Here is a 10,867-nt window from a genome sequence, read left to right as displayed (position 1 = left end):
ATATATGCACAAAACTCAAGTCCAAGTGGATCATGAAACCAACATGAAACCAGATACACTATATCAAGGGAATAGCCTTGAACACATTGGCACAGAAGACAACTTCCTGAACAGAATACCAACAGCCCAGGCACTAAGGTCAGCAATTACTAAATAGGATCTCATGAAACTGAAAAGCTTCAATAAGGCAAAAGACATTGTCAAAAAGACACGATGGCAACCTATAGAATGGGAAAATATTTTCACCAATTCCACATCTGACATACGGATGACATCCAAAACATAGAAGAACTCAAGAAACTAGACTCCAGCACACCAAATGACCCAACTAACGTACGGGTGCAGATCTAAACAGAGATTTCTCAACAGAGGAGTCTCTAATGACTGAGAAACACTTAAGGAAGTGTTCAGCATCCTTCGTCAGCCAGGGAAATGCAAATCAAAACAAATCTGAGATGCATCTTATGCCTGTCAGAATGGCTAAGATCAAAAACTCAGATGATGTTAGTGAGGAGGATATGGAGCAGTGGGAACAGTCCTCCAATGCTGGTGAGGGATGTGAACTTGTACAACCACTTTAGAAATCCATCTGGCATTTTCCTAAAAAAATAGGACTAGATCTCCCTCAAGACCGAGCTGTACCACTGTTGGACATAAACCCAAAAGACGCTCGTCCACAATACAGGAACACTCGCTCACCTATGTTCACATTAGCCTTATTTGGAATAGCCAGAAACTGGATTTCCTTCCTTTTTTAAAGATAAATTTTTCATTGTGTAGATATATCATTTTTATCATCTATCTCTCTGTGTCCACTTAGGCTGGTTCAATATGCTGATGTTCCAGAATGCTGTCCTCCATCCACAATATAGCCTTTGCCCTTCTGAACTTCTAGAAGTTGTGATTACTCAAGGAAGACTTGTTCAAGATTGGACCCATTAATGTTCTGTCATCACAAAAGGAGGACCTCATGGGAACCTGCCCATCCCTAAGGATTTATGTGCAATTAATAGTGAATAGGGAACAGTTCACAAGGCACACACCTTGTGTGTGTGGCCTGTGTATTTGTTGAGGGAGAAATACTTTCATCAGTAGTGTACCCACCCACAGTTTGTTCATGATCCTCTATCCAACCTACCCCACAGCCTGGGTAAGTATTCCTACTTAAACTCACTGTTTCACAAAACTAAATTTACGTGAAGTCATTTCACCAAGCTCTGCTGACCGTGCCTTATCTGAGAAGACACTTCTGTTTCAGGAAGGGGTTCTTCCAGGTTTACCTATTGTGAACAATGCTGAAATGACGAGGACAGTGCAGGCATCCACTCCTGTGGTCATATCTAGTAGTGGGGTTCTAGAGCCTGTGACAATTCTATTCCGAATTCTGGGGCAGTGTCACACTGCGCTTCAATATGACAGAGCAATCTATATTCTCACCAACAGTGCACAAGGATTCTCCAATTTCCTCCCCATCCTTGCCAACATGTATCTGTCTTCTCTTTGGTAAGAATCATTGTACACAGACTTGAGGTAATATCATTGTGATATTAATTTGCATTTCCCTGTGATCAATGATGTTATCAATTTCTAATTTGCACAAGAGTTAAACCACTAAATGAATTGTTATTTACACATTATTGTTATTTCTATTGATAACTATATAGATGGAAACATCAAACCAAGAATGCCAAGAAAGTTTAATCAAAAGAGTCACAAATCATGTTCAGTTTCAGGGTACGAAATGTATGTACAAAAGAAGTGGTCTCATTCTGCACACTTGTGTGCACATGTGACTGAATTAATAATAGTTCTTGAGCACTCCATGTATGTCATAGCCTGTTCTCAGTGTTTTCACAAGGTCTACTTTTCTTAGATCTAAATTCACTTTTTTTTTTCCTGCTCTGTGAAAATGGAAGCAGACTCTAGTGTTTTCCCTTTCTATCTGGAGCAATCTTAAACTTTGTCAGTAGAGGGCGATAGTGAGACACAGCAAGTGCAGGGCTTCTCAACCTGTGGGTCGCGATCCCTTTGGGTGTTGACAAATAACCTTTTCACAGGAATGGCAAATAAGCCATCCTATATAACATATATTTACATTATTATTCATAACAATGAAAACTTACAGTTTTGAAGAAGCAATGGAATAATTTTATGGTTGGGAGTTCCCACAACTTGAGAAACTGTAGAAAAGGGTCACTGCATTAGGAAGGCTGAGAACCACTGCTGCCGAAGATTCCCATCCCACACCACCATGACTCATGAAGGCTTTCCCCGACAATCTAGCTTCACCAATATGTCATCACAGCAAGTTCTCTTCTATGATGGAGCTGTAGCCTGATCCTTATTAGTGAATGATAAGGTTGGATGAGAAGAGGGAAGGAATGCATCTTTAAGTTCTTTCTGTTGGATTGTGTCATTAATGCCCATAGGATCCCTGAAGAACGACTGAAAACGAGGACATAGCCACTCTAAGATATGGTTGAGAAGATGGGTTTCTTGTTGATATGAGGGAGAGAATAGACAGAGGCATTTGGAAAGGTCCAGACTGAATGGGGCCATGGGGAGCAGGGAGTAAGAGAGGAGAAAAAGAGAGAGGGGTGCTTCTGAAATGTTGAGAATATGCACACAGACCATAAGAAGATCTTTGAAGAAGAAGAAGCATGTTACATGTGTGTGGTCATTGCCTCTATATGCTACATGTATATTGTGGTTTCCTTTTTGTGGCAAACATCATAGGTGTTTCGTGTGACTGCTATAAAATTTCAATTTCTTTCTACATGTGAATATTAATTTTGTAATCAGATAGATACATATTTAAACTAAAATTAAAATTATGAGGACTCCCCTCTGGACCATAGTCTTCATAAAGCCATCCTACCTACTGAGCAAAGTAAAGTCAGCAGTGCTGCCTCCCATTTCACTTCAAGCCCCTGCATCAGGAAAGCAACCCCAGTGAAAGGACAATTCCCAGAGGAGCTATGCTGGCCACGTATACAGTGCCGGAAACAGGGAAATGTGGTTAACTTGTAATCTACATAATCACAAACCCACACAAATAAAAAGCACTCATCAAGGCTGAAACTGAGCTGGCCCCAGTTTGTATCTTTCCCTGTACTAAACTGCTAATATCTTCCATAGTGCATAGTATTTTTCAAATAAGTTTGGGAAGTAAAACTGTGAACATTATTTCCTGTGCTGGCTAGTTTGTGTCAGCTTGAATAAGCTAGAGAAGGGAGCCTCAGCAGAGAAAATGCCTCCGTAACATCAGACCATAGGCCTGAGGGAGAAACCAATCCACTGTGTGAACAATCCTTAGCTGATGGCTCTGGGTTCTGAAAGAAAATAGGCGGATATAGAAAACCAAAAGAAGGGATATAGAAAACCAAAAGAAGAGACAAGGAGCTGTAGATACAAGCTTCACCAACAGAATACAAGAGATGGAAGAGAGAATCTCAGGAGCAGAAGATTCCATAGAAATCATTGACTCAACTGTCAAAGATAATGTAAAGCGGAAAAAGCTACTGGTCCAAAACATACAGGAAATCCAGGACTCAATGAGAAGATCAAACCTAAGGATAATAGGTATAGAAGAGAGTGAAGACTCCCAGCTCAAAGGACCAGTAAATATCTTCAACAAAATCATAGAAGAAAACTTCCCTAACCTAAAAAAAGAGATACCCATAGGCATACAAGAAGCCTACAGAACTCCAAATAGATTGGACCAGAAAAGAAACACCTCCCGTCACATAATTGTCAAAACACCAAACGCACAAAATAAAGAAAGAATATTAAAAGCAGTAAGGGAAAAAGGTCAAGTAACATAAAAGGGAGACCTATCAGAATCACACCAGACTTCTCGCCAGAAACTATGAAGGCCAGAAGATCCTGGACTGATGTCATACAGACCCTAAGAGAACACAAATGCCAGCCCAGGTTACTGTATCCAGCAAAACTCTCAATTAACATTGATGGAGAAACCAAGATATTCCATGACAAAACCAAATTTACACAATATCTTTCTACAAATCCAGCACTACAAAGGATAATAAATGGTAAAGCCCAACATAAGGAGGCAAGCTATACCCTAGAAGAAGCAAGAAACTAATCGTCTTGGCAACAAAACAAAGAGAATGAAAGCACACAAACATAACCTTACATCCAAATATGACTATAACGGGAAGCAATAATCACTATTCCTTAATATCTCTCAATATCAATGGCCTCAACTCCCCAATAAAAAGACATAGATTAACAAACTGGATACGCAACGAGGACCCTGCATTCTGCTGCCTACAGGAAACACACCTCAGAGACAAAGACAGACACTACCTCAGAGTGAAAGGCTGGAAAACAACTTTCCAAGCAAATGGTCAGAAGAAGCAAGCTGGAGTAGCCATTCTAATATCAAATAAAATCAATTTCCAACTAAAAGTCATCAAAAAAGATAAGGAAGGACACTTCATATTCATCAAAGGAAAGATCCACCAAGATGAACTCTCAATCCTAAATATCTATGCCCCAAATACAAGGGCACCTACATACGTAAAAGAAACCTTACTAAAGCTCAAAACACACATTGCACCTCACACAATAATAGTGGGAGATTTTAACACCCCACTCTCATCAATGGACAGATCATGGAAACAGAAATTAAACAGTGATGTCGACAGACTAAGAGAAGTCATGAGCCAAATGGACTTAACGGATATTTATAGAACATTCTATCCTAAAGCAAAAGGATATACCTTCTTCTCAGCTCCTCATGGTACTTTCTCCAAAATTGACCATATAATTGGTCAAAAAACGGGCCTCAACAGGTACAAAAAGATAGAAATAATCCCATGCGTGCTATCAGACCACCACGGCCTAAAACTGGTCTTCAATAACAATAAGGGAAGAATGCCCACATATACGTGGAAATTGAACAATGCTCTACTCAATGATAACCTGGTCAAGGAAGAAATAAAGAAAGAAATTAAAAACTTTTTAGAATTTAATGAAAATGAGGATACAACATACTCAAACTTATGGGACACAATGAAAGCTGTGCTAAGAGGAAAACTCATAGCGCTGAGTGCCTGCAGAAAGAAACAGGAAAGAGCATATGTCAGCAGCATGACAGCACACCTAAAAGCTCTAGAACAAAAAGAAACAAATACACCCAGGAGGAGTAGAAGGCAGGAAATAATCAAACTCAGAGCTGAAATCAACCAAGTAGAAACAAAAAGGGCCATAGAAAGAATCAACAGGACCAAAAGTTGGTTCTTTGAGAAAATCAACAAGATAGATAAACCCTTAGCCAGACTAACGAGAGGACACAGAGAGTGCGTCCAAATTAACAAAATCAGAAATGAAAAGGGAGACATAACTACAGATTCAGAGGAAATTCAAAAAATCATCAGATCTTACTATAAAAACCTATATTCAACAAAATTTGAAAATCTTCAGGAAATGGACAATTTCCTAGACAGATACCAGGTATCAAAGTTAAATCAGGAACAGATAAACCAGTTAAACAACCCCATAACTCCTAAGGAAATAGAAGCAGTCATTAAAGGTCTCCCAACCAAAAAGAGCCCAGGTCCAGATGGGTTTAGTGCAGAATTCTATCAAACCTTCATAGAAGACCTCATACCAATATTATCCAAACTATTCCACAAAATTGAAACAGATGGAGCCCTACCAAATTCCTTCTACGAAGCTACAATTACTCTTATACCTAAACCACACAAAGACACAACAAAGAAAGAGAACTTCAGACCAATTTCCCTTATGAATATCGACGCAAAAATACTCAATAAAATTCTGGCAAACCGAATTCAAGAGCACATCAAAACAATCATCCACCATGATCAAGTAGGCTTCATCCCAGGCATGCAGGGATGGTTTAATATACGGAAAACCATCAACGTGATCCATTATATAAACAAACTGAAAGAACAGAACCACATGATCATTTCATTAGATGCTGAGAAAGCATTTGACAAAATTCAACACCCCTTCATGATAAAAGTCTTGGAAAGAATAGGAATTCAAGGCCCATACCTAAACATAGTAAAAGCCATATACAGCAAACCAGTTGCTAACATTAAACTAAATGGAGAGAAACTTGAAGCAATCCCACTAAAATCAGGGACTAGACAAGGCTGCCCACTCTCTCCCTACTTATTCAATATAGTTCTTGAAGTTCTAGCCAGAGCAATCAGACAACAAAAGGAGATCAAAGGGATACAGATCGGAAAAGAAGAGGTCAAAATATCACTATTTGCGGATGATATGATAGTATATTTAAGTGATCCCAAAAGTTCCACCAGAGAACTACTAAAGCTGATAAACAACTTCAGCAAAGTGGCTGGGTATAAAATTAACTCAAATAAATCAGTTGCCTTCCTCTATACAAAAGAGAAACAAGCCGAGAAAGAAATTAGGGAAACGACACCCTTCATAATAGACCCAAATAATATAAAGTACCTCGGTGTGACTTTAACCAAGCAAGTAAAAGATCTGTACAATAAGAACTTCAAGACACTGAAGAAAGAAATTGAAGAAGACCTCAGAAGATGGAAAGATCTCCCATGCTCATGGATTGGCAGGATTAATATAGTAAAAATGGCCATTTTACCAAAAGCGATCTACAGATTCAATGCAATCCCCATCAAAATACCAATCCAATTCTTCAAAGAGTTAGACAGAACAATTTGCAAATTCATCTGGAATAACAAAAAACCCAGGATAGCTAAAACTATCCTCAACAATAAAAGGACTTCAGGGGGAATCACTATCCCTGAACTCAAGCAGTATTACAGAGCAATAGTGATAAAAACTGCATGGTATTGGTACAGAGACAGACAGATAGACCAATGGAATAGAATTGAAGACCCAGAAATGAACCCACACACCTATGGTCACTTGATTTTTGACAAAGGAGCCAAAACCATCCATTGGAAAAAAGATAGCATTTTCAGCAAATGGTGCTGGTTCAACTGGAGGGCAACATGTAGAAGAATGCAGATCGATCCATGCTTATCACCCTGTACAAAGCTTAAGTCCAAGTGGATCAAGGACCTCCGCATCAAACCAGACACACTCAAACTAATAGAAGAAAAACTAGGGAAGCATCTGGAACACATGGGCACTGGAAAAAATTTCCTGAACAAAACACCAATGGCTTATGCTCTAAGATCAAGAATTGACAAATGGGATCTCATAAAACTGCAAAGCTTCTGTAAGGCAAAGGACACTGTGGTTAGGACAAAACGGCAACCAACAGATTGGGAAAAGATCTTTACCAACCCTACAACAGATAGAGGCCTTATATCCAAAATATACAAAGAACTCAAGAAGTTAGACCGCAGGGAAACAAATAACCCTATTAAAAAATGGGGTTCAGAGCTAAACAAAGAATTCACAGCTGAGGAATGCCGAATGGCTGAGAAACACCTAAAGAAATGTTCAACATCTTTAGTCATAAGGGAAATGCAAATCAAAACAACCCTGAGATTTCACCTCACACCAGTGCGATTGGCTAAGATCAAAAACTCAGGTGACAGCAGATGCTGGCGAGGATGTGGAGAAAGAGGAACACTCCTCCATTGTTGGTGGGATTGCAGACTGGTAAAACCATTCTGGAAATCAGTCTGGAGGTTCCTCAGAAAATTGGACATTGAACTGCCTGAGGATCCAGCTATACCTCTCTTGGGCATATACCCAAAAGATGCCTCAACATATAAAAGAGACACGTGCTCCACTATGTTCATTGCAGCCTTATTTATAATAGCCAGAAGCTGGAAAGAACCCAGATGCCCTTCAACAGAGGAATGGATACAGAAAATGTGGTACATCTACACAATGGAATATTACTCAGCTATCAAAAACAACGAGTTTATGAAATTCGTAGGCAAATGGTTGGAACTGGAAAATATCATCCTGAGTGAACTAACCCAATCACAGAAAGACATACATGGTATGCACTCATTGATAAGTGGCTATTAGCCCAAATGCTTGAATTACCCTAGATCCCTAGAACAAACGAAACTCAAGACGGATGATCAAAATGTGAATGCTTCACTCCTTCTTTAAATGAGGAAAAAGAATACCCTTGGCAGGGAAGGGAGAGGCAAAGATTAAAACAGAGACTGAAAGAACACCCATTCAGAGCCTGTCCCACATTTGGCCCATACATATACAGCCACCCAATTGGACTAGATGGATGAAGCAAAGAAGTGCAGACCGACAGGAGCCGGATGTAGATCGCTCCTGAGAGACACAGCCAGAATACAGCAAATACAGAGGCGAATGCCAGCAGCAAACCACTGAACTGAGAATAGGTCCCCTATTGAAGGAATCAGAGAAAGAACTGGAAGAGCTTGAAGGGGCTCGAGACCCCAAAAGTACAACAATGCCAAGCAACCAGAGCCTCCAGGGACTAAGCCACTACCTAAAGACTATACATGGACTGACCCTGGACTCTGACCCCATAGGTAGCAATGAATATACTAGTAAGAGCACCAGTGGAAGGGGAAGCCCTGGGTCCTGCTAAGACTGAACCCCCAGTGAACTAGTCTATGGGGGGAGGGCGGCAATGGTGGGAGGGTTGGGAGGGGAACACCCATAAGGAAGGGGAGGGGGGAGGGGGATGTTTGCCCGGAAACCGGGAAAGGGAATAACACTCGAAATGTATATAAGAAATACTCAAGTTAATAAAAAATTATAAGCCAAAAAAAAAAAAAAAAAAAAAAAGAAAAGAAAATAGGCAAAGCAAGCCATGGGGAACGATCCAGTAAGCAGCACTCTTCCATGGCCACGGCCTCAGCTCCTGCCTACAGGTTCCTGCCGTGTTTTGAGCTATTGCCTTGGCTACACTCTTTGGGCTGTGATATGTAAGTCAAATGAAGCCGTTTCTCTCCAACTTGCTTTTTCATGGTGTTTAATCATAGTAATAAAACCCCTAACTAATACATTTCCTATCTCAAATTACACAAATTCTTTCTCTATTCCTTTTTATCCAATTTATTTTTCTTGAATTTTCAAGCCACGTTCTTAGGACCTGAGGAAAAGCCAGCTTTGTTTCCTAACTCATGAAATTGTCACTGCTGAACCCATTGCAGTTCTCAATGGCTCTGTGATGAAGTCATCTTTTGCATGTAGTATCTTGAACCTCTTGTTCTCTTCTCCCAGCACACTGAGGTTTCACGGCCTTCCTCAGTTTCCATCTTCTTCGACCCATTTCATCACCAGACTCTAAAGTCAGAAAAGTCACTGGGAATCTTCTTGAATTCATTACATAGCATTTTTTCCTCTGCGTGTTTTCTTTATTATCCTCTGTATTTGAACCTCTGAAAGCTTGGATTTCTCAGATTAATTCTTGCATTTCTTGTCTTTTTCTTGATTATTGCCTGCTTTTTTTGTTTTGTGCTTTATCCCCTGGCAGATTTCAATCTGACTTTTCAAAAAGGATTTAAAATTCCTGTCACTGCTTTTCATTTTTTAAATGTTTTGTTTCTTTAAAAACAACATTCTATTCTAATGCATACTGTGAATGAAAGACCTCACATATGGCATAGCCCCATCCGAGGAAACCAAGGTCCTCAAGGCAGCAGCAACTAACTCTGACTGTTAGAGGTAAGGGAGAGCCACAGGTGGGCTGTCTTACCATAGCTAGTTCTCAGTTGAATGCAGCCGTGCAGCCATCTCCACGATTGGACACCAGAGGGAACAGAAGAAATTGTGTGTGTGTGTGTGTGTGTGTGTGTGTGTGTGTGTGTGTGTGTGTGTGTGTTTTCCGGTGTCTCAGATTTTCTAGATGTTTTGTGCCTGGATTTTCTTTTATTTTCTTCCCTCTTTTCTCCTTTCCTTTCTCCTTCCCTTCCCTTCCCTTCCCTTCCCTTCCCTTCCCTTCCCTTCCCTTCCCTTCCCTTCCCTTCCCTTCCCTTCCCTTCCCTCCCACCCCTCTCTTCCTTTCTTTCTTTACTTTAGCATTGCTTTTGGTATCCATTTCTTCTACCCTGTGTTCAGTGTCTGAGTCTTTCTTCTATGTCTTTCACTCTGTTAGAGAGGCTCACCTTTTTATTTGACCTCGTAAGTTTTTCATTTCCAGTTTTATCTTGATTTAGGTTTTCTTTAGTAATCACCATGTCCTGAACTGTTTGCTTCATTTTATTCCATTGTTTGTTTGTGTTTTCGTATGTTCACAGCTTCTCTAAGGTCCTTGAACATATTCACTATAGCTGGTTTGAAGCTCTCATCTTGTGTTTTAGCTGTACTGTGTTTCTCAGGCCATTTCTCTATAGTAGCATTGCTGTAACACCCGTGGAAACATAGCTTCCTGACTGTTACTGATTGTGTTTTTATTCTGTTGGATTTGGGATGATTATAATGATAGATAGTGATATCTGGCCCTGTCTTTCTTGGGTAGAGTTTTCATTCCTTGCTTTCTGTTGTTCTCTTTGGATCTTAAAGGAGTGTGGTAGCTGCGGGTTGGCTAGTAGAGTGCTTCTGAGTCCCCGCCAGGTAAAAATTCTGTCTAGATATGTGGAGCTGACATGAAGGAATAGGGAGGGGCTAGAAGGGTGCTGTGGGGAAGAGGAAGAGGGCGTTGGTGGCAAAGAGGGTCTACTCAACGGAGGAAAGCTGAGTCTGCCCTGAAGCTCTGTGGAGTCCCCAGAATGGAGGAAAGGAGGGAAAACAGGCTGCTGCTGCTGGAAGTCTGTTCCTGGGTTGGGGACAAAAACAGGGGAAATAGAAATGAAGAACAAGCAGAAGACTGAAGATTGCCCATCAGCTTCCCAGGACAGATGTGGCCAGCAGGTTTCCAGGGAGAGAGTGCCTTCACTCCCTCTGTTGCCTGCTGAGACAATGGGATGTGAAG

This window comes from Rattus norvegicus, chromosome 5 (assembly GCF_036323735.1).
Source record: "Rattus norvegicus strain BN/NHsdMcwi chromosome 5, GRCr8, whole genome shotgun sequence".
NCBI classification, from domain to species: domain Eukaryota; kingdom Metazoa; phylum Chordata; class Mammalia; order Rodentia; family Muridae; genus Rattus; species Rattus norvegicus.
The sequence above is the reverse complement of the archived record's forward strand: the minus strand, read 5'-3'. Positions refer to the sequence as shown.